The sequence below is a fragment of the Rhinoraja longicauda genome, chromosome 12 (assembly GCF_053455715.1).
Source record: "Rhinoraja longicauda isolate Sanriku21f chromosome 12, sRhiLon1.1, whole genome shotgun sequence".
NCBI classification, from domain to species: Eukaryota; Metazoa; Chordata; class Chondrichthyes; order Rajiformes; family Arhynchobatidae; genus Rhinoraja; species Rhinoraja longicauda.
The window spans coordinates 30,170,396-30,196,213 of record NC_135964.1 but is presented as its reverse complement, the minus strand read 5'-3'; the positions used below and the strand labels follow the sequence as shown (position 1 = coordinate 30,196,213).

The 25,818-nt window shown below is 45.2% G+C and overlaps 1 long non-coding RNA gene across 1 annotated transcript in view; it reads left to right on the top strand.

Annotated features, from left to right (window-relative positions):
- Positions 1-25,818, top strand: part of LOC144598547 (uncharacterized) — a 58,462-nt gene that overhangs the window by 4,324 nt on the left and 28,320 nt on the right. Inside the window, exon 2 of the long non-coding RNA XR_013547874.1 lies at positions 3,864-3,940. This is a non-coding gene — a long non-coding RNA (uncharacterized LOC144598547). The remainder of the gene's footprint in view (positions 1-3,863; positions 3,941-25,818) is intronic.

Genomic DNA, 25,818 nt, shown 5'->3' with positions numbered 1-25,818 from the left:
ACTCTCTCAGTCTGAAGAAGGGTCTCGACGCAAACCATCACCCATTCCTTCTAACCAGAGATGCTGCCTGTCCCGCTGAGCTACTCCAGCATTTTGTATTTAATTAAAGTAAAACCCTTGCCACTCATGTGGTATCCCTATTGTTTGAGGGGCGTCCCCACCAGACTCTGCCCCTCAATGTCCAGCGGTGGAAAGATCTTGTAATGTGGTCCTCCCTTACAGAGCTTTCGCATTGGCTGCACTAAGCTTCAACGAGTCCCTCAGCACCTACTCCTGCAGTCTGGAATCAGCCAGTCCGCAACATTCACTGATGGACATCTCGCTCTGCTGGGAGAACAAATTTCGGGCAGACCAAAGTGCATCTTTCACCAGGCTGATGGTCTTCCTCAAGTGCTTGAAGTTCGTATCCAAATTTTGAGGCCATGATGGGAAATACGTGGTTATCGGGAGGGGTGGCAGATGTCCACACACCTAAGCCTCCTTTCCTCATCCCACTCCTCTCCATTATACAATAGACTCACAGAGAATCGCAGAGTTGTAGAAAACAGACCCTTCAGCCTACTGTTTACACGCTGACCCTTGTACTTATCAAAACCAGTTCTACTGAACTGCGCTGTGCTTATCAAAACAAGTTCTACTTAACTGCACAGGGTCCATAGCCTTCAATGCTTTAGCGACCTTCACAGGCTCAAGATGCAAGTACACGTTCCTTGCTTTCTGCGCTTCCCTCACTACAACTCAATCGAGTTCCCTTTTTATTCCAGATGTCAAAATGTTAGAATGTCGAAGGGGGTTGAGTATGAAGAAACACCAACTCACGGTGTTTCCCACTCTCATTGCCACCTGTCATGGCACTAACACTGCAAGGGCAGAAAGATCAGCATTTACTGATATCCTGGGCCTATGGTGGGAGGGGTGGCATGGGCTGGGGTGTGCTTCTGATCTTGGGGATCGGTGAAACCCTTGGTGCCTGCCATTTTGCAGCTGGTGGAGTGCTGGCGGGAATCTACAACCCTTTAATAACCTGAGCCTTTGCCAAACACAGGCCTCAAAATTAAAGGTAATTCATCACCCTTTGTTGCGGAATAAAATAATCAAAGTGCCAAATCAAGTATCTTTCCTGCATCTTTTGCTGTGCAGGAGTGGCTGGAAACAGCTTATGTGGTGACATTCTTTTACCTACAGTATATATGGAGGAAGGAACTGCAGATGCTGGTTTAATCAAAGATAGACACAAAATGCTGGAGTAACCCAACGGGACAGGCAACATGTCTGGAGAGAAGGAATGGGTGACGTTTCAGGTAGAGACCCTTCTTCAGACTTTTACCTATATGCTCTTTCCTTTGGTGCACTGGATTATTTTTCCCTCCATTCATTTGGGACTTCTTGAGTACAGTTTACACTTGCAGGAATTTGATCGGGATACTCTGTCAGGAAGCAGAGGCTGAGGCATCCAACCCTGTGTAGCACATCTATTGACATCATTTGCACAGATCTCTGCTGCGTGTAGGCAGTTCACTAGTTAAAACAAGGGTTCCCTTCTTGGGAACCGCCTGCAAGCGCATTTCTCTACAAGTCAGAAACGTCTCGTTTCTACGGTAACCTATCTTTCATTGCTCTACATACACTTCCTACAATTCTTCCATTTTGTTGATTATTCACCCGAACACGACACATAATAAAACATATAGAATATATATTCTCTATCCAGTTATTAATGAATACCATGAGATTGTTTGGTAAAGATGGTAAATTGTCCCTAGTGTTAGTGTACTGTAGAACGCTGGTCAGCACAGACTCGGTGGGCCGAAAGGCCCGTTTCCGCGCTGTATCTCTAAACTAAACTGAAACAATGTTTTGTTCCCCTGTACTTCATGACTGTGTGCAGCACAGTGAATCGAGCCCAAGGAGAATCCTCACTGGGTGATGGGAACAATCTTTCTCTGATCCCTTGCTGTGGCCCAAGGCATTGGTCATCTTATCATAAGATCATAAAGCATAGGGGAAGAATTAAGCCATTCGGCCCATCATTGCTCTTCTGCCATTTAATCATGGCTGATCTATTTTTCTCTCGCAACCCCATTTTTCTGCCTTCTTTGACACCCCCAACCAAGAACCTATCAATCTCTGCTTTAAAAATACCCCATGACATGGCCTCCACCACTGTCTCTGGCGATGAATTCCACAGATTCAACACCCTTTGGCTAAAGAAATTCCTCTAGAAGGATAGCATTGTACACATCCAGCAAGTCCAAGCCCACCCAGTCCCACAGAGCCGAGTAAAACTCAGCTGGGAACTCGCTTCTGGGAGGTTCATTCAAGTCAAAGCACCCTCCCGCTTGCTGTCCGAGACCTCTGTGATGGAGAACAGGAAGTTCTGGGAGGCTGTGCTGTAAGTGGTCTTTGTCATACAGACTAGCATAGAAGGATCTGCAGATCCTCTGTGTGTTTGTCTGTGAAGATGTTACTGTGATATCCTCTTCCTTAAGGCTGTGAATCTCAGAGCCCCTCCTGTGAACCTTTTGAAGGAGAAGCGCGAGCACAACTCATCCTGCTTCACGGAGCAGACTCTGGATTGGAACATGACCTTGGAGGATTCTGAGGCAAAGAGCACGGCTTTCTGGATCTTCACCTATCAGATTTCCTCCCATAACAAGATGTCCATTAGGGAATGCTGCCGACTGACCTATTCCAGACCACAGGAGGATGTGGTGAGAGACTCACTGTAGCTTGGTGCAGCCAATGCCAAGGCTCTGTGGGGAAGGACTGCAGTCTAAGGTCCTTCTGCTACTGAACATTGAGGGGTGGAGTCCTATGAGGACATCCCTCAAACAAGGGAATGGATATCAACCCAGGGGGACATGAGTAGCAAGAGTGTTTTGTTTAAAGATAGGTGTGAACACTGAATATGACACTATTGGATGTATAGACACTGAGAAGGTGTGAAGAATTTTTGCACAGTTTTTGTTTTTCAAATTTTTTATTCTGAATAAAGTTTACATTTGGAAACTAGAATGGGCGACAGATAAGCCTTCTGTTACACATGATAATGAATTAACATGAAATGTCATTCTTATTTGTTGAAATTATATTTAAAAGGTTAATTTCCTCAATTAGATTTTGATGGGAGTCATTTTATCAATTATATTTAACCTTATCTGTGATGTTATAGCATTATTGTTAACATTTAAAGAAGAAAGGAACCATCTGCGTTGCTCTTGCAGCTGTTGCCTCTCTAATAGGATATTCCAAAGCACTTTATGGCCAAAAAGCTAAAATGTAATCTCCACTCAGAGGAGGAACTACAGTGCAGATAAGAATTTACGGGACCATAGAGTTATACAAAGCAAAGAATGCCATTCGGCCCACAGAGCCTATGCTGACCATCAACCATTACTTTAGAGCAGTCCAACACTAATTCCACTTCATTCTTCTCAAGTCTCCATTGATTCCCCTCCCACCTCTCCACCCTCCCTCTGCCCCACCCCGCAATCCACCACTCACACCAGGGGTGATTTACACGGCCAAATATCCCATCTACCAATACATCTTTGGGATGTGGGAGGAAGCTGGAGCACCCGGAAGAGACCACCCCATGGAATCACAAAAAAACGTTCATACTCCACAAAGGCAGCACTTGATATCAGGATTGAATCGGTGCTGCTGGAGCTGTGAAGCAGTGGCTCTACCTGCAGTGCTGATGCACTGTCCTGATTCAAGAATAGAATGAACTAATTAAATCAAGCCAATTAACAGTAGGCAGAGGGTGGCAGTGTTTGGACACATTTAATTATATTGCAATGATGAATGTTATCATAATTCACCCGAAATGTTCTCAATGTGTCATTGGCCTTTTTTCAAAGAACTAAGCTCTTCCTGCAACAAAAGCCTGCCGTGTTTGCAGTGAGACGATGCCTGGATATTTTTAGCTTAATGAAAGGTGAGAGATCACCGATAAATTCTGTTTTGTCATGTACAGCGTTTCTAATACCAAGGAGGGAGGATTGTACATTCTTGGGGTGCTGAGACCATTTCTGGGGAACGTTAGCCAAGCTTTCCCTCAGCTGTGGGCTGGGTTGCCAGTCCTGGTGAAAGATGGTTTAACTGAACTTGGCAGGGCCACAGGAAACAGAGCAGAGATTTTTAAGGGAATCTTAGGGGATCTGAAAATGGTAGATAAGAATCGAATGAGAGTGAGAATGAGAGTGGCAGAGCAAACAAAGATTAGAAACTAGATACAAAAGGCTGTACTAATTGTTTATACGGAAAAGCAAGGAATTTATTGAACGAGGCAGATGAGCTGAGGGCAATAAGAGGCATGTGGGGTATCACACATTAGCAGTCATTGAAACGGGGCAGGGCTGGCTGCTTACCAATTCTGGTTCAAGGGTTTTCGGATGAGGTAGAAGGACACTAAGTTAGAGGTGAGGTAGCAATATTTGTCAAAGAAACATTACCCTCACATTTTGCAGGTGCAAATGAATTACTTTGATTTCAATGCGGAGGCTCGATCACAACCTTGTGCAACGTGCAACACTATTAAACACTATTCTGCGACAACCGGGAGAAGAAAATGGGCTATTGGTGCCACAAATAGGGGGACAGCAGCGAGTTGAAGGGAATCTGTTGTGGGAGCTCGCTGGAGGGAGGGAGGGAGGGTCCACAATAGTCAGACGACTCAGATGAAGGCAGAGACAAGAAGACATCCCTGGTGCAGAATCAGAGTCTCGCCTGCAGAGGCTGCAGTGCATGCACTCCATTGTAGGAAGGAACCGCAGATGCTGGTTTAAACTGAAGGTAGACACAAAATGCTGGACTATCTTAGCGGGACAGGCAGCATCTCTGGACTGTGATACTCAGTCTGAAGAAGGGTCTTGGCCCGAAACGCCACCCCTTCCTTCTCTCCACAGATGCTGCTTGTCCTGCATTTTGTATCTATCTTCGGTGCAAGCCCTCCATGGCAGGCTGCTGGAGGCGTGCCACCCCAAGCAGAGCACAGTGCAGCAGAACAAAACAGAGCCACTCTCCTCTGATTGATGAAGCTTTTCTGCTGAGTGTCAACAAAGTAGGTGGGTGGTGACAAAGTGAACATGGTTATAGAGTGACAAATTCCTGTGAGGCAAACCATCTGTCACCACAGGGAGAAACATGAAGCAACGATTTCTCATGTTCTCCAATTCACAAGGAAGGTCAGTGCATCTGCTGATAATTAAATGCACGACACCTTTTTAGACTGGCAAGCTGTAACTGGCAAGGCACCAAAAGCATATGTGCTGGGGCTTCAATAAGTCAGTTGACAGTCAACACGTCGCGGACGGGTCCGAGCAGGCTGGCTTGTTAAAGACACAAGGATAGGTGGGAAAACCAAGTTTTGAGGAGATTGCAAAGAATTTTCAAAGGCGTGTAGGTGTATAAAGTGGGCAGGTATACATGAAGTGGTATAACATCAGAGGCCTGAGGTTGTTCACTTTGGTGGGAAGAACAAAAAATAGAACATAGAGCATTGCTCTTCTGGAGAGTGACTGCAGAATGGAGACACAAGAAATGGAGAATGCTGGAATCTTGAGCAAAACAGAAAGCGCTACGGAATGTTTTTGATGCAGAGACATCTAGATTGTTGAAGAAGAAATGCAGAAGGTTAGCATGCAAGAACCGCATGTAACTAGGAGGTCAAACAATATTGGCATTCATTGCAAAGAGGATGGAGCATAAAAGCAGTGAAGCAAGTCTTGCTACAACTGCAATTGCATGGGACGCTGGGGAGAGCACACTTGGTGTACTGCATGCACTTTTGCTCTCCATAGTTAACAATGGATATACTTGCCTTGAAGGCAGTCCAGAGAAGATTCAGAAGTATCTCTAAACTAAACTAAACTAAACTAAACTAAACTAAACTAAACTAAACTAAACTAAACTAAACTAAACTAAACTAAACTAAACTAAACTAAACTAAACTAAACTAAAGATAAAGATTAATTCTGGGAATGAAGAGATTGATTTATGAAGAAAGGGCCTATACATTGGAATTCAGACGAATTTAAGGTCATCCTATCAAAACACATAAAGCTGTGAGGAGGCTTGAAAGAATAAATGCCATGATGATACTTCCCCTTATGGGAAATTCCATAATGAAGAAGTATGATTTGACAATGAAGGGTTGGTGGTATTAGATGAAAATGAGGTAGAATTCCTTCTCCCAGGGCAGGGGTTCTTGAAACTTTGGAATACTCTGCTACGGAAAGATGTGAAGTTGCAACATTGGACATATTCAAGGTCAAGGTGGAGGGCGTGTTGGCTCATTCCCACATACGGAATTAAGTTCTGCTTTTTAATGTTGCCGTGTAAACATCACAAACATCCGAAGGTTCTTCCACTGTGTTCTGCATCGTAAACCAGCTTTTCCTTTCGATTTATCCTTTCACGGAAAGCAAATTTTGGGCAGCCAGCCCTTTCAGAAGCAGCTGGGAATGGCTGCCAGCGGAGATGGTGTAATGCTGCACCACTGAGACTTGCTCCATTACTCGCGTGGGGCCAGACCCGATGCTGAGTACCTGGCGGCTGTGGGAAGCAGGTCGGAAAATGGAGCTGAGGCCAAGATCAGATCAGCTGTGATCAGCAGGCTCCAGGGCCCTTCCCCCTGCTTTTAATTCTTATGTTATACCGTGGCCCTGCAGGCAGTGAGTGCAGATAAGCCCGGCAAACATTTTACAATCCTAACCGCAGGCAGTAAAATAAAATTATTTCTCCCTTGGAGCAGCGGGTAGATGAGGAGGCATGGGAAGGCTATCCTGTACCTGCAGACGTGCAGCATGTGACAACACAACAATGCAGGGATCAAAACCTTCACCGTTTCAGCATTTAGAGTGTGCCTTTGGTGACTCATTTACTCTATCCCTTGCAGAATGTCAGCTAAGGTGACCATTCACGTTGCACTTCATTTACAGCATTATTTGAATTGTGGGGTTTTTTTCTGCTGCTGTGTGCAGCTGGCAATGAGCCCGTTTTAAACTGGGAAATAAACCAGGTGCTCAGCACCAAAGCTTGTCCCATGTGGATAACGGAGCAAATCTCAGTGGCACAACATTTCGACATCTCCGCTGGCAGCCACTCCCGGCTGCTGCTGAAAGGGCTGACTGCCCAAAAATTGTTTTCTTAGAAAGGATAAACCGAAAAGAAAAACTGAGTTGTGATGCAGAACACAGAGGAGCCTTTGGATGTTTCTGATATTTATGTTTTGCTGCAGCAGCTGCCTTAGGAGAAAAAAAAAGCAACTAGACTATTTTAAATTATTAAAGCGAACTTGTGAGCTTCAGTATGTGAGCACAGGGATATGCCATCATATTCCAGGCAACGGGCCAAATGTCAAAATCAACACAGAAACTCTGGAGCACATTCATTAACTGCTCTGAATATTATTGCAAATTTACAGCAGAAAGGCCAGAAATGCACAAGCGGAGCTTTTTCAATCTAACTGTTCAAACCAGGGTAGCAGCAAATTAACTATTTGCAATGACAACATCATTAGCGGTGAGAATGGTCAAGTAATTTACTGCTCTGGATTGATTAAATAATCCATTTAGCCCTAGGTATGACAGAGGCACATAATAATTTTGGTTCTGAATAAAATTAATCCATTGTGAATAACCATCCAATAGTCAAATACTAAGGAACAAACAAGAAAGTGTTTAGTAAAATACAGGAAGCGGTTTCTGTACAGCTAAAGTCCTTCACCCAAACCAGGCTTTAGCACAGAGGGATTATGCAGTGATCACTGTGTCTATTCTAATTGATCAATAATGACTTCCATAGTAATCATCGATAGAAGAAAGACAAATGACAAGATAATGAGATAATTGTGAGTATCAAGGAAGGAATATATTGTGGATACTGCATTTGATTCATGTATACCGCACTGATATATCAACTCCTTAATCTCTTCATTTACAAGCTGAATTCTTTCCTTCACCAGAAAAGGATAAGTAATATTAATGAATAGCTGCCGTTTCGTAAGTGCACTGAAATCTCCAAATCTGCACAAACATATTTGATTTAAACCAAGTTTAGCAGAGCATTTTGCAAGAAAGGTACAGTCAGGTCCCAAAGGAATTTCTAATGAAAAGAACATAAAAACTGTAAACAAGCATTGAAGGGAAGTGCATGAACTGTAACACAAGAGGATTCAGTTAAATGTGGGGAGAGTCGAAGCCATTAAAGTGCCAGACTACATGGCTGCTCGAAAGGGAAGGGTCAGCAAGGTGACAGGAGGAATACATTATTACTGCGCTGATGATTAAGAATCCAGGAGCAATAATTCATAAACTAATGTTCAAATCCCACCGCAGCGCTGTGTGAATTTGAAATCATTCACCCAGGTACCAGAAGAATCCAGCTGCTTTACTTATGATCGTAACAGGAAGAAACCTGGCATCTATCCTTGGTCAAGCCCAAATGCAAGCAATGTAATGGAGTGTGGGTCGGCATTCCTGGCCTCCCTGTCTCCTTTCCACCCTAGTGTTTCCTTGACTACCAAAGTAGAAGGACATCCAAAGAAACCAGAAACTGAGATTTATGCCAGGCAATATCAATGCTTTCCAATAGAACCTCGGGAGCCCAATGCCAACGCCCCAGAGCATTGATCAGGATTACAGTGCTCTAGTTCCACCTTTAGTTCCCAGAACAAGGCCATACGATGGCAAAGGACTACTACAGGACTGTGTCAGAACAGCGAACATCACTCTCCTTGCAGGGGGGACAGTTTTCAGCTGTGCTGCATCTATTGAGTGCCCAAAGATGAGCATTAAAACACCTTCAGCAACTCCATCTTCCCTCTATCTCAAGGTTGTCTGCAGAAAATTGCAGTGTCAGTTTCATTTGCAACTGCTCAGACATTGAAGATATCTATGCTTGTGTACAGCAAAAGCCGCACAACATCCAAGGCATTACGTGATGAGTGCTAATTATTGCACCACAAAAGTGTGAAGTACTGACCATCACCAACACGAGAGGGTATTATTATCAGCCTTTGACATTCAATAGAATTAAACCAAACCAGTCCACTACCATCAATATCCTGCAGTCAACAGTGGCCAGGAATTATACTGGGTCAGGCATATATTTGCCAAAGGGCAAAGAGCCTGTCAGAATCTGTATATTCTGCAAAATGTGCCCAGGCAGTAGCTTTCCACCACCACCACCAAGCACAAGCAAAGGATTCAATTGTCCCTGGGAAGACAATTCCAGAAACACTCAAGACCTTTAGTTTAGTTTAGTTTATTATAGTGAAATGCTTTTTGTTGCGTGCTATCCAGTCAAAGAAAATACTATACGTGATTACAATCAAGATTTCCACAGTGTACAGTTAAAGGATAAAGGGTACAACAATTAAAGGATAAAGGGTGCAGAATAAAGTCCGATAAAGTCCGATCAAAGATATGTCAAAGTTCTCTTTTGAGGTAGATGGGAGGTCAGGACTGCACTCTCGCTGACGAGAGGACAGTACAGTTGCCCGATAACAGCTGGGAAGAAACTGTCCCTGAAGGTGGAGATATGCATTTGCACACTTCTGTACCTCTTGCCTGATGGGAGAGGGGAGAAGTGGGAGTGACCGGGGTGAGACGGGTCCTTGATTATGCTGGTAGCTTTGCCCAGGCATCATGAAAATTGAATAGAGATCATGGAAGGGAGGTTGATTTGCGTGTTGGTCTGGGCTGCATCCACAATACCCCACCATTTCTTGCGGTCTTGGATAGAGCTGTTTCCAAACCATGCTATGATGCATCCCGATAAAATGCTTTCTACGCCACATCCATAGAAGTTGGTGAGAGTTGTTGGGGACATGCCAAACTTCCTCAGGAAGTAAAGGCGTCAGTGTGCTTTCTTGGCCATTGCTTCAATATGGCTGGTCCTAGTCAAATTGCTGTTAATATTTATTCCTAAGAACTTGAAGCTTTTCGCCATTTCTACTTCGATGCCATCAAAGTAGTCAGTCACAATCTCCTTTGTGTTCTGACATTGAGGGGGGTTGTTGTCCTGCCATCAGGTTTCGAGAATCTCAATCTCCTTCCTGTACTCTGTCTCGTCATTAGTTGACATTCGGCCCACTACGGTGGTGTCGTCTGCATACTTGTAAACTGAGTAGGGAGAACTTCGGATGCTGGTTTAAACCGAATGTAGACACATAAAGCTGGAGTAACTCAGCGGGACAGGCAGCATCTCTGGAGAGAAGGTGTGATCCTTACTAGAGTCCAGGTCGATGAGGAACCGTTTGTTGAAGGCATGGATCTGCGTAGAATGAAGTAAAGGTGGAGTAACGAAGAGTCTCGACCTGAAACATCACCCATTCCTCTTCTCCAGAGACGCTGCTTGTCCCACTGAGTTACTTCAGCTTTTTGTGTCTATACTTGTAAACTGAGTTGGATTGGTATTTGGCTACACAGTCATAAGTGTATAAGGAGTATAGAAGGGGGCTGAGAATGCGGGGCAAGAGCGCTGAGGATTATTGCAGAGGGTGATTTGGCACCTATCCTCACTGATGGTGGCCTGTTGGAGGAGAAAACGCACCGGCATCCCAGCCCCCTGCCTTAAACACTCCCTTTCAAGAACACATGGCAATGTGCCTACAGTGTGTAATAATTACAGGACTATTTTGGCAGCTCCTCCTAAACCGATAAACATCCTCTCAAGTCTATAAACCACCTCCCAGAAAGAGAAATACATGGAACGCCATCTGTAGCAGTGCTGCCTCCAAATCCCACACTATTTGCACTTAGAAATACATTCCCAATTGTTGGTCAAATTTCTGAAACTTCCAACCTAATTGTAATGCCTTGACTGGAAGCCCCAGAGCACTTTTAAGAAAGCCATGACCCCCCACCTTCCCAAGTGCTGGACTTCTCAAATCTGAGAATAAATATCTCAAACCAATCTCAATGGTATTGTTGCTGTAGGTTTGCGAAACATGAGAAAGCAATCTTTGGATTGAAAAGTGCCCAGGAGACCAGGTTGGAGCGGATGACACTGGACCAGCCCCACAACTTATGGTTGTCCCCTGTGGGAGCCCCATGGCCACTAAGCCCTCGGTGGCCCAAAGCTCAGTTTCTGTAGCTGTGAACAGGTCCTGTGAGGATTAGTCCTGAATGCCCTAACGGCCTTGTGTGATCAAAGACCTTTCATTATCTCCAAATATTTCTGAAGATTACAGCCACAGATACTCTACCACCCTGTCCCCACTGTACTACACCTAACTCCAATGAGAAAGGTTCCTGGGGAAACCCATAGAAAATTTGAACAACTTTCCCAACCTTGGTAGGCACCTCTCAGCAAAGGCAAGCATCAGCAATGAAATTCACCATCACCTGCAATGCACCAGCACAGCCTTTGGTCTATTGACAAAAAGAGTATTTGAAGATCTAGATCTAGATGTCAAGCCAGGCACTAAACTCACTGTTTATCAGTCAGTAGTGATTCATGTTCTCCCCTCCCAAATGTCCCTGAGACATGGACTACCTAAGCAGGCAATGGAAAAATAACAGCACAAATTCCTCCAAATCCAATGGAATGAAGAGCAAATCAACATCAGCATCCTTTCCCAGTCCAACATCCTCATCATTGGGTTCATATTTGCATTCAGTTAGATCTGGGTAGGTCTACTGGACAGGCATATGTTGTATATATTTACAACAGCAGATTCCCGAAGCAACATGCTCCATTTCCAGCTCTGACAGTAAGAGATCACCAGAAGGACAAAGGGAAAGATTTAAGAATGTGTTCAGAGGTTCCTTGAAGAAAAGCAACATCCCCACTGACTCCTGGGAATCTCTGACTTTGGACAATGCATAGTTGGGAAGGAGCTGCAGGCTGGATATTGAGAACCACCTGTTGCACATCGGGTGCACCGCCATAAGTGGTGGGAGAGCATCATCTCACTAAAGAACCCATCACCCCATCCACCGCCTCCTGCCCTTTCTCCGTTAGTTTAGTTCATTGTCACGTGTACGGATGCACAGTAAAAAGCTATCTATAGAAACGTCTGGGACTGGGACTTGAAAATGGCGCCGAATCCGGCAACTGTGTATATCGTCTCAGTGCAGTATTGCTATACACTTGTACTGAATCTGAGATACTTATCTAAGATAGACAATAGACAATAGGCAATAGGTGCAGGAGTAGGCCATTCGGCCCTTTGAGCCAGCACCACCATTCAATGTGATCATTGCTGATCATTCTCAATCAGTACCCCGTTCCTGCCTTCTCCCCATAGCCCCTGACTCCGCTATCCTTAAGAGCTCTATCTAGCTCTCTCTTGAATGCATTCAGAGAATTGGCCTCCACTGCCTTCTGAGGCAGTGAATTCCACAGATTTACAACTCTCTGACTGAAAAAGTTTTTCCTCATCCCCATTCTAAATGGCCTACCCCTTATTCTTAAACTGTGACCCCTGGTTCTGGACTCCCCCAACATTGGGAACATGTTTCCTGCCTCTAACATGTCCAACTGCTTAATAATCTTATATGTTTCGATAAGATCCCCTCTCTTCCTTCTAAATTCCAGCGTATACAAGCCTAGCCGCTCCAGTCTTTCAACATATGACAGTCCTGCCATTGTGGGAATTAACCTAGTAAACCTACGCTGTATGCCCTCAATAGCAAGAATATCCTTCCTCAAATTTGGAGACCAAAACTGCACGCAGTACTCCAGGTGCGGTCTCACTCCAGATGCATCTAAATGCTTATGTATAGTGATACTTATACTGAACTGTATACAAAAACTAATTTCACTGTAGCTCGTTACATGTGATGAATAAAGTACCATTGTACCATTGTAGTCTGCTGTTCCCACGTTAGACGTATCAGCCACGGAATCAAAGGGGAAGCAAGTCATCCTTGATCCCAAGGGACTGCCTCAGAATAAAATGCCATCTAATATTGAATATCTGCGCTTACAGGGCCATTACTGGAGGTGGTCCCAGTCAGCCTTAATCATAATGCAGTTGCCAACAATCAGCAGGGCACATGCAATGTACACCATGGCAGATCAGCCTGTGATACTTTCCCATGTCTGGTGCTCTAAACATTGGAGGGAAAATTGTCCTTTGCCACTAGAATGGAGCTGGTGAGACGTCGCTCAGGAATTAAGGCTTGAAATCTCTGCCCGTGAGCACATTAAATAATATTTTTACGAAGCAAAGCTGCTCGTGTGCTTCCTCGGTATTCATTGCACTTAAATTATTTAAATGAAGCAGATTACAATTCACTGTTCACTTTGGGAAGCTTAATTAAAGTTCTGATTTTGAATTTTACTTTCAAAGATAAGATATGTTGTAGGAACCTGCCACATTGCAAGAGTGCTAATTGCTGCATAACCCATATGTTGAAACCACTTTTAACTATTGATTAAAGTGCCAGCTTTCTCCTGGACATGAGGCTGGGGTTTTTTTCTCTCTCTCACAGGAGCTGTATTCAGCAGTTTGGCTGTTGAACCAATAACTCAATGATGAAGGAACCGAGTTGTGCGGCAGGAATTGGCAAGCAGTGAGCCAAGGTGAAGCAGATTGGGAACGAGGGGTCGTGCTCGCTCCGGATGCTGAGCAAGAACATGGTCATTGGATGGGAGGTGCTCTCAGTGTTGTACATGATGCAGATGGAGCCTGACACCCTGCTCCTGAATTGCAGCAGTCATCTGAGCTATCTGCCCTTCCATCTCATGACCCGAATGGACGGTGTCTATCTGGTCAAGATATAAGGGGTTCCAGAGAAAGGGGGCAGAAACGTACACAGCATAACCCTCATTCCGATGGCCAACTTTGTGTGTGACTGTTTAAACGGTGCATAGAACCAGACCACACAAACACCAGGTCACCACGAGCTGAGGTACAACCTGTCCTTGGTGTCATGAAGGAAGGGCCTGGCCTTGTAGTCGTGTAATGTTCCATTCAGTTGGACCATGCCACACTCATTATCTGTCCTTCGTAAGAACGTTACTGCAGAAAAAAAACACCGCTGGCCACGTCTATCAGATAATGGCCGGCACAAAAGGCCCTGGAGGCTGAGCTGGAAACGACGGATCCCATGGGATGGTTTCCCAAGCAGACTGTCAAAGACATTTGACAGAATGTCTCAGTACCAGGACTCACCAATAACCATCAGGATCTGGCAGTGAAAGGGTCCCTGTCTGCCCAACCAGCATCTTATTTCCAACACACACTGCACTTGAGACAGCTGTGAAGTGATTGGGATGATCATCCAACTCTTTTTGGACTGTGTATTTGCCAAGAAGATTCTCAAAAAAGATGCAATGCCCTTGTTGAGGATTGCCATGAGCAGTTCTAAAATACTGGACTAGCTGTTCCCAGGGACATACACTGAGACAATACTAATTGATGCTGGAAGATCATCAATTTGGTGTAAGGTAAACTTAGGTCACTCTGAAGCCTGTAGATCTTCCTGTGTAAGAAGATGTCTACAAGCAAATACTGCGGACTGGCACATTCCAACATTCCAAGTACGCACTGAAACTCAATGCAGTCGCCACAAAGGTTTTGTGGGGAAGAATTGTGATCCAGGGTCCTGCAGCCACTTGGCGCTGAGGGGCTAGGTCCTGTGCAACATCTTCTCCAAAGTTTGGATGTAATAATTAAGGAAGAGATACGAGTGGCATTGACACATTGTAAGAGAATGCATTGAAATTATGTTATAATCAACAGAGAGGGTTGTGCACCAATTGTATTTACCGTATATATTATTGATAAAGAATACTTTTGAAACAAAATGTTTCGATAGCAAAGCCATAAGATCCAGGACTGCATGCTGTGGACCAGACTGAACCTTGGTGCAACCATTGCAAAGGCTTTGTGGGGAAAGACCATCATTTAAGGGCCTCCTGGATTGCAACTATGTGGCTGAAAACTGTGTTAAAACCCTTGCTTGAGGGTAGTACATAAATAATAACTGATGATCAGATAACATTAAATAACAGCAATTTTGGTCCGATGCTGAAAATGTTGACTTGAGTGTTCTTTCTTATCTACACGTGAACTTTTATGTATAACATGTTTTGTGAAATAAAAAAGTTACACTGAACAGCTGGACCTGGAACTTGATTCAACTATTTGATAATTATTGTTTATATGAAGTAATTCTGATAAAGACATAATTATCAGCTTCAAGTAGAAGTCCATGTGTCGTTTTACAATATAATAAAAATGAGTTACAAATTCTAGAGCTAATAAAGATAAATTACATTTATTTGGACGCCAATAAACATTTAAAAGCTTTATTGCTGAGGCAGTTTATATAATCTGTAAAATGTCCTTCCTGCCCACATAAATAGATTTGTACATCATGAATTTGCTTTTCCAGAGATGTCAAATTCATTATCAAATATCTTAATTAGTTTTTATTAACGATGGAAAAATCAAACAGGAGGATTAATGAAAAAAATGTAATTGTAATTGCTATCATCAGTCTCTGTGAACCATGTTAATTAAGCAGTATTTTCAATAGCCATGTGGTCTTGGCAATTACTGCAGAATATGGATAGCATATTTATTTTTTCAGCCAGGTACATCATCTCACATTTTCTGGTATTAAATTTCACCTGAAATGTCTTGCAGTATTACATCAAAATCCAGAAAAATACATTTAAACAGCAATGATCCTCAAACAGACCATTGGAAGGTACTGCTGTGCGTGGTACATCAGCCTTGGGCCACAGCTATTTGCTTGCTGGAAACAAAGCAAATGGGCAATTAATGTCACCCCTGGGAATTCTCTGTTGATGTCCCATTAGAAACTGATTTTTAACCTAAGATCACCAGGGTTCCTGTTTAAAATGCTGATTGGTTAATATCATTGGGCCCAAGGACTAATTTAACCAGATGTCATCAAGTAGATCTCTATGTTTTCCATTGGACCAATGTAGTTGAATGAGCAGGACCAAGCATGGACTCGATGAACGTTTGCCGAACACTTAGGCTTGGTTCGCCAAGGCTTACTGGATATCTCAGTCGCCAAGCACTTTAACTCCCCTTCCCATTCCCCTACTGAACTTTCTGTCCTGGGCCTCCTCCATTGCCAGGGTGAGGTCGCACAACAAACTGGAGGAACAGCACCTATCATTCCGCTTGCGCAGCTTACAAACAAACAGTATGAACATTGAATTCTCAAAATTTAAGCAACTTCTCACAACCCACTGCCCTCTTCCTGTTCTCCCCCCCCCCCCCCCCCCCATTTTCCCCCTCCATCGTCTGTGCCCATCCTAGACTTGCACCTATTTCTACCCTCCCCTCCCCATTCGTCACCATTCCTTGCTCTGGTTTCACAATTCACAACTCCTTAATCCCCTTATCTCACACCATTTTTTACCTCTGGCCTTCGTCCAACTATCTGGCTACCACAAAAAAAACCCTTGCCTGTGTTCATCCATTCCTTGTCATGCTTTGTTCTGTCCTTCCCCCTCCACCCCACCTCCCTACAATGAGTCTGAAGAAAGGTCCTGACCCGGAACGTCATCTATCTATGTTCTCCAGGGATGCTGCCTGGATTACTCCAGCATTTTGGCCCTTTTTTTTAGTCAAAAGAGCCAATACGACCAGAAAGGATCCATTTGCGATTGCTTTACTGTGTGTTTTACTTTACCATTGGAATCAGGATAACCAGGATTATTTCATGTTCCAACTCCTCTTTTCACTCTGTGAATACTTTCAGAATCATCATATATATACAGCCGGAAACAGGCCTTTTCGGCTCTCCAAGTCCGTGCCGCCCAGTGATCCCTGCCCAGTGATCTCACACAACTTACCAGAGTCAACCATTCTCAAACAATGTCCATCAAAGTAAGATGGAGACACAAGAGACTGCAGATACTGGAAACTTGAGCAGGAAACTAAAGTGCTGGAGGAAGGTCCAGCATTTGGATTTTGCTTTATCAAAGTAATGCTAGGCTGTCCGTTGGGAACGAGCCCAGGCAGCAGAACACGAGTACAGAGAGGATGGATGCATTAGTTATCAATCATTTCAAAATTCCCTTGATTTTCAAAAGGCTCCAGTGGATTAAAACAACAGCAATATGCATTTCTATTTAAGAAAGAAAGACAGAAATAGTGAACTGCAGGCCAATTAGCTTAACTTCTGAGAAAATGCAGGAATCTATTATTAAGGAAATGATAACTAAACACTTAGGAATGCATAAAATAATTAGGCTGAGTCAACACCACTTTATGAAAGGGAAATCGCTTTTTAACAAACTTATTTGAGTTCTTTGAGGATGCAATTAGCAGAATAGATTGAAAAAAGGAGGGAACACTAGTACTGTATTTGCATTTGCATTTCCAAACGGCATTCAATATGGTGCTACATTTGGTTACCAAATCAGATGAATGCATGGGATTGAGGTACCATGAAAAGCACTACTGCTGTGATAATAGCCAACATTGAGACCCTGCCTGTGGTAACTGGCTTCACAATGTAGGAGTAAAACATCTTGCTTAATTAACCCCCGTTGGGTAATGGGCCAATTCCATGCTATTCCATAGGAACAATAGCAGTCATCTAAGTGGACCTTGATAAATCTAGATGGTCGGACCAAATCTGGCCAGCACTTTACACAGGTATCAAAGGGTCAGTCAAATCAGCAAATGTCGCTCCTGATTTTTAACTTGGATTTGATGGACAATGTCGATTACACCATGGGATGATTTGAAAATGCACTGAGAATCCTGTAAGATTGCCACAGTGAAGTAAAAGAATCTTCACAGCACAGATTACATGAATCGCACCCTCCAAACCCTCAACCTCAAGCACCTAGGAGCTGCATGGGAACACCACCACCCGCAGGTTCCCCTCCAAGTCATACCCCATCCTGATTTGTGAAATATATCAGCAATCTTGCATTGTCACTGGGTCCCAATCCCACCCTCTCAAACTGCACTTTTGGAGCAACTTCACCAGAAGGATTGCAGCAGTTCAAGAAGGCCCCAAGTGGTCAAGATGGGGAGACATACATCTAACCCCCTCACCCTGAACACAGGATCCCCCCAGGGCTGCGTCCTTAGCCCCCTACTGTACTCCCTGTACACACATGACTGTGTGGCCAGGTTCAGCTCCAACTCCATCATCAAGTTTGCTGATGACACTGTGGTGGTGGGCCTGATCTACGATAACGAGGAGAAGGCCTACCGGGAGGAGGTCGCTGATCTGGCACTCTGGTGTCAGGACAATAGCCTCCTCTTGAATGTCACAAATACTAAAGAGCTGATTGTAAACTTTAGAAGGGCTCAACATCCGAGGACGTACACGCCACTGGAGATAAATGGGATTACTGTGGATAGGGTGAGCAGCTTTAAATACCTGGGAGTCCACATCACAGAGGATCTGACATGGCCAACCCACATTGCCGCACTGGTGAGTAAGGCTAGGCAGCGCCTTTACCACCTCAGACAGTTGAGTAAATTCAGAGTCTCTCTGAGAATCCTTCAGTGCTTCTAATCTGGGGCTGTAGAAAGCATCTTGTCCGGAAACATCACAATCTGGTTTGGGAACAGCTCTGCCCAGGACAGGAAGGCTCTGCGGAGAGTAGTACGTTCGGCTGAACGCACTATGGGAACTACACTCGCCCCCCTGCAGGACCTATACATCAGGAGGTGCAGATCCAGAGCCAGCAACATTATGGGGGACCCCTACCACCCCAGCAACGGACTGTTCCAGCTGCTACAGTCAGGCAAACGCCTCCGCTGTCACGCTGTGAAAACAGAGAGGATGAGACGGAGTTTCTTCCCACAGGCCATCAGGACTGTTAACTCTCATATCACCAGGGACTAATTTAATTTACTGTATTAATTTATTTTTTGTGAAAAAAATTCTTTTCTATTCTGTTTTATAGTTTTAGCACAATCCGCAGGTGTTGCCACTTTCATTTCACTGCACATCTTGTATACGTATGTGACAAATAAAGTTGACTTGACTTGGCTTGACTTGACTCATCACACCTTGTCAAGAGCAATTAGAGATGGGCAATACATGTTGTCCTAGGTGGTGACTCACATTTTGCGGAGAATAAAGAGAATAGTCACAGATTAAGACTTTTTCTGCTACAGAGAAGCAAAGCACTGTTGCGATAATTTCAGACTCTGACTCATCACCTTTCTCAAACAATATATCACATTTAAAGAATATCACATTTAAATATATCACATTTAAAGAAAGGGCTGGTGGAGAGAGCATCTTTACTCCAAACTTGTAGCTGATGTGCCAGACCACCTGCTCCTGACCCTCATGGTTCTTGGTTTGCACCATGTCTGGCTTTACTCATTCAGAGCTGCAGTGTGATTCTCTTTGAGATTTTTTAGCAGTGGATTCCATTGTAGCATCAGTCACAGCTGGGACTGTCAGGAGGAACCCAAGACGTAACATCCAAATGGCTTTGATGACCTCTTTGCTTGAGGAGCATTGACTCGTCTTTTGCTCTAAGTGGTGAGTGAGCACAAGAGGGGCGTGTTGCTGCCTTGCAGAGAGAAAATAGAGTGGCTGCCTTACAGCTCTTGCAGCGCCGCAAACCCAGGTTTGATCCTGACTACGGGTGCTGTCTGTACGGAATTCGTACGTTCTCCCCGTGACCGCGTGGGTTTCCTCCGAGATCTTTGGTTTCCTCCCACACTCCAAAGGCATACAGGTTTGCCAAAATAGGAGTTTATTCATTTTGGAAAGACGAATAAAAAAGCAAATTAATATTTAAGTGAGTGAGATAACAAAATGTTGCTGTAGCAATGGAATCTAGGGCTCCAAACACAAAAGGTCAGCAGGCAATTACAGCAAGCAGTTCAATGGTTCTTTATTATCGCTTATGCACAGCACGGTGACATTTTCTTTGCACAATCACAACTGCACAGTTGCCACAAATTTGTCGCCGTTTATCATATCATCATATCATATATATACAGCCGGAAACAGGCCTTCTCGGCCCTCCAAGTCCGTGCCGCCCAGTGATCCCCGTACATTAACACTATCCTACACCCACTAGGGACAATTTTTACATTTACATTTACCCAGCCAATTAACCTACATACCTGTATGTCTTTGGAGTGTGGGAGGAAACCGAAGATCTCGGAGAAAACCCACGCAGGTCACGGGGAGAACGTACAAAAACTCCTTACAGTGCAGCACCCGTAGTCAGGATCGAACCTGAGTCTCCGGCGCTGCATTCGCTGTAAAGCAGCAACTCTACCGCTGCGCTACCGCAAAAGGAAAAGAAAAAAACCCAGAAAACACAAACAGTCCAAAGTGCAAAGTCCAATTCCACGAGTCCTGCAGCGCCCCCAATCCAGGTAAGCCCAGGTAAACTCGACCCGGCGTCCCCCTCCTCTGCTGAACACCTGAGTCCCAGGGGGCACTTCCAGTAGGCGAACTTGAGGGTGCTGGAGGTAATACCTTGGTCCCTCTGCTGCCAGCCCACCCCTCACGTCCGTCACCACCAGCGGCTCCCTCCTTAACTCTCCAGTCTCTGGAGCTCCGAGCTTCCCTGCATGTGACCGATGGGCTTTTGTTCTTGTCCCTTGTTCTCGGCGCCCCTTGACAATCCTCGTTCTCGGCATTCGCTTCAGCTATCGGGCTTGTCCTCATTGGTCACTCCAGTCGCCGGGCTTGTCCTTGTTCGTGGCCACTGCCGGCCAAGTCCGGTCTCCATCGGCTCTGCGCCGGTAGCCAGGTCCGCTCCAGCAAGGCCGTGCAGCGCTCACCGGGTGCTTCACCTCTGCGCTGGCACTGCACTCACCGGGAGCTTCCCCTCTCAATTCAGAAGGATAATGAGGTGTAGACCTAAAGGCTATGGAATATTAAAGCAGGGAAGTTGTCATGCAACTTCACAGGGTATCGAGGAGACCATTACTGGGTGCAATTTTGGCCTCCATCTTTAAGGAAGGATGTGCTTGCATTGGCGGCTGTGTGGAGAGGTTTACCAGGTTATTCCTGGGACGATCTGATTGAACAATATTGATAGGATGGATGCGAAGGTGTCACATTTGCAGAAAAAGGGCTCAACTATTTAAGATGGAGTTGAGGAGGAATTTCTTCTCTCATGTAATTATATAATTCTACTCCAGAGAGCAGTGGAGGCAGAGTTAGGTCACAAGGCCATAAGTGATTGGAGTAGAATCAGGCCATTCGGCCCATCAAGTCTATACCGCCATTCAATCATGGCTGATCTATCTCTCCCACCTAACCCCATTCTCCGGCCTTCTCCCCATAACCTCTCACACTAATCAAGCTATGAAATATATTCAAGCTGAGGACTGTCAATTTGTTATTCCACAAGAATATTAGTGGAGTGCGAAGGAAAGTGGCATTGAGGTCAAGACTGGATCAGTCATCGATTGGGGAAACAGGTTAGGGAAACATGGCTGCCCCAACACCTGATCCTGCAGCGCAGGTTCCAATCATCTTATTTCAGATTCCAATTGAGTTGGGTTCTACATTATGCTCAAAATGTTTTCACAATGTTTTCTGAAGGTAATGTAAAGCACACGTTACATTTCAACTCTGCTCAGATTTATTAGGGTGCATTTCAATCACTCGTTGTCTTATATGTCAGTTAGTTCACACAGCAAGCTGAAATATAAAGCTACATTTCAAGTGCATAAGTTGGAGTTTCAAATAGGGCATGTCAGCACTATTGCAAATGTACAATTTCAGCATTAGACACCAGGGAATTATTTGCACTAGAACTTGTTTAATCAGAGCAATGTGATTTATGTGCACCTGGAACATGTTTTATGAAGTATGGAGTCTTGTCTGTGGAGTTGCGAATATAACACCACATTTTTATAGATCAATGGAGGTGTTTTATATTCCCCACAGTAATATTATAGGGTCAAATCAGAATTGATTACATTGAAAGGTGCTAATGCAAAAGTAATATTCCTTGTAATGTTCCCCAGTTTTTTTAAACTTCTGCTGTGAATTATAGAATAGATACCAACCCTGGATAAATTGCTTTACTGCTGAGTATAAATATTAATTTTCCTTTTCTCAAGTAGGTTTATCAAATGAGAATAATTTAGAAATACAATGAAATTGCTAATTCACCCTTTCACGTTCTCATATTGATGATGATCCAGAAATTAGATTTTGCTATATTAGGTACATCTAATATGGCTGAGATTTGCATGATAACAAATCATGTTTCCTCAAAACAAAAAACAAAAAATCACTTAAAAAGACATTTGAGGCAGTATTAGGATGGTTTACATGCAGGCATAAGCATTAAAATGGAACCAGCATGCTCGATTCAGCACAATCGGACACATCTAGCAGCACAGCAGTCAAAGGCCATCACCCTTTAAAGTCACATCCTTGGTGGCCGCCCAATGCAATGTGGATAAACACATACAGCACTGCCAAAAGGGGATGTCATGGCAATTCTAGAAACATAAGCAATGACCTTTTCACTTTGTGGTGGAACAGAACTGCAGATGCTGGTTTATACCAAGGATAGACATAAAGTGCTGGAGTAACTCAGCAGATCAGGCCACAGCTCAGGAGAAAAAGGATTGGTGACATTTCGGGTCGGGTCTCTTTGTCAGACTGAAGACAGAAGAAAGGTCCTGACCCGAAACGTCACCCAACCTTTTTCTCCTGAGATGCTGCCTGACCCGCTGAGTTATTCCAGCACTTTGTGTCTATCTTCAACCTTTTCACTTTGGTATCACTTAACCTGAAACATCTTTCCTTGAAACATGATGTTAATACATGCCCATCCCGGGTTACAAAGGCCCAATAATACCCTGTACAATAATACCCTCCTTGAGGGAGGAGGTACGGTGATCTCAGACCTGTCCCTACAGTTCACCCTGTACACAGGAGCAATGTTTGGGAGACTGATGAATGAGGGTGGATTTGCCGGCTGCTGCAGGGTGGCAGGCATCTGCTTCCAGATGGGAACAAGGCATTCAACTTGTCTGCTCTCCTCTTCACACACCCCACCCTCCCCCACCCCCGCGGCCTACCCCCCCACCCCTTCCCCACGACAATCGGGGGCTGGGTCAAGCACTGAGTGAGTGAGGCTGGTGGGTGCCACTCTTCCCATGCCTGCTTGCTATCCCATCACCGCTGTTTCTGTGATCCTCTTTAACACATAGAAACATAGAAAATAGATGCAGGAGTAGGCCATTCGGCCAGCCAACACCGCCATTCAATATGATCATAGATACATAGATACATAGACAATACATGCAGGAGTAGGCCATTCGGCCCTTCGAGCCAGCACTGCCATTCATTGTGATCATGGCTGATCATCCACAATCAATACCCCGTTCCTGCCTTCTCCCCATACCCTTGATTCCGCTAGCCCCAAGAGCTCTATCTAACTCTCTTTTGAATGCATCCTGTGAATCAGCCTCCACTGCCTTCTGAGGCAGAGATTTCCATAAATTCACAACTCTCTGGGTGAAATTTATTTCCTCATCTCAGTTCTAAATGGCCTATCCCTTATCCGGGAGGCGGGGAGGCGGGGCGGCGGTGCAGCGGGGAGGTGGGGCGGTGGGGTGGGCGGGGCGGTGGGGCGGCGGGGGGGCGGTGCGGCGGGGCGGCGGGGAGGCGTGGTGGCGGGGAGGCGGGGAGGCGGGGAGGCGGGGAGGCGGAGAGGCGGGGCGGCGATGCGGCGGGGCGGTGGGGGGGCAGTGCGGCGGGGCAGCGGGGCAGCGGGGCGGCGGGATGGCGGGGGGGCGGTGGGGCGGCTGGGGGGACGGGGCGGCTGGACGGCAGGGCGGTGAGGCGGCGGGGCAGCGGGGCGGCGGGGGGGCGGTGCGGCGAGGTGGCAAGATGGCGGGGGGGACGGTGCAGCGGGGCGGTGGGGCGGCGGGGGGGACGGGGCGGCTGGACGGCGGGGCGGTGGGGCGGCGGGGCGGCAGGGTAAGGAAACCCGCTCTAAGTGAGACTCCTTCGACCAACTGCCTGACCGGCGATCAGGCTGAAAGAACATTGACCTTAAATGTCAACTCTGTTTCTCCTTCCAAAGATGCTGCCCAACTTGCTGAGTGCACAAAATTCTTTTTAATGGCTCAAAATGTATTTTTGTTACTGCAAGCTAAAAATGGCCGTTTGTTACATTGTTACATTGTTTAATAGAATATCAGAGACTATCATTACACCGATGTTGATCGAAGCAATTGCTTGTTAATTTCCATAGCCTCCTGCAGTGTAACTAACTGCGGTGTAAAACAGAGCCTGTTTTCCTAAAGAGACAGTGGTGTCTGATTACTGTGGAGAAACTCCATCTGGTACACTCCATACATGATAAAGAGGTCCATAATAATGTGGGTAGACTGTATATTTATAATGCTTATTTCAGTTTATGTCAACCACAAACTCCATTGTTTTCTCATGGTATTCACAAAATATAAAAACACAGAGAGCATTTGTGTGCCTTCCCTTCTGATTTAAGACCAACCTACTGCACAGGTAAAGTAATACCATGGCAAGATAAAGTTGATACAGGAAAGCTATCAGTAAAGGTTCAATTGCAATCCTTTTGCCCTTAACAGTAAAATCACACAGAAAATGGCCTAGAAATTAAAGCATGGGATACTAAAATTAACATTTCCCCCTGAATGTTTCATTATTTTATTTGGAACAATAATGTATTTCTCATCAGGGTAAATGTATTTCACCAGGGTAGAATATTAAGTCAGTTTGCAATGCGAGGGAGGCATTGCATGTTCAGTTGTTTGGGACTGTTGCACCAAACAGAGGAACTGGACTCCCTATAAGACAGATGGAGAACAACAGACACATCCATTGCTTACGCACAGGGCAGAACAGCTTGGGATTTGGATGTTACATTTCCTCTATCAAATAAAAGTCACACTCTCACTTTTGTACGACACATCACACACTTTTCTATGACAAATTTTGCTTTACATAACCTACTAAATGTTGCAATTTAACTCTCCATGTGATTTGCATCTTCATTCATTTAATGCAGAATAAACACCAGAAATGTCGATGCAAGGGTGTAGTCCCTCGTCGTCAATGTGCATGAGAAGAGGGTATGGCGATCTTGGGCTAATACCGGCAGCTCAGTCCTGACCTCGAGGGAGGAGGTACAGTGATCTCAGGCTTGTCCCCACAGTTCACTCTTGCCTCGCGAGGGGAACTGCCAATCGAGCTTATCCCAGCAGCTCAGTCTTGGCCTTAAAGAGGAGGCGATGGCAGTCTCGGGCTTAGCCTGATGGCTCAATCTTTGTCTCAAAGAGTAGATGCTGGCAGCCGCAGGCTTGTCCTGGCAACTCAGTCTTTGCCTCAAAGAGGAGGCTCTGGCAGCTTAAGGCTTATCCTGGCGGCTCACTCTTTGCACTCCACATGCAGCCATGCTCCGTAGTTGGCTGTGGGCGGGTGAGGAGGTGCTGGCGGTCTCAGGCTTGTCCCAGCAGCTCAGTCTTCCTCCAAGCCTGCAAAAGGGAAACACAGCTAGTAGGGCAGTGCCCTGATTTTTCTTGCTTTCCTCTCTTCCTCTCTTCCTTCCTTCCTTCCTATTTTCCTTCTTCTGTCTCACCTGCTTCCTCTTTCACAGCTTCCCTTTCCCTCTATTTGGCTGAATTTGCCTGGTTTCTAAGGAGGTGGGTGGTGAGGTGAGGGTGGGCCAATGCAATAGCAGCTAATTGCACACAGCAGTTGCTCCTCTGCCTGTGGCCTCAGCTCAGTGGGGAGCCTTGGTGTTTTCCAGCAGCCAGGAGCTGTCTGTGGTGCTGAGTGTTGACTTTACCTGGCCTTTCTACCGATGACGGGGATCGGAGTGGCACATGAGGGAGGAGGCACTGTCACAACTGCTATT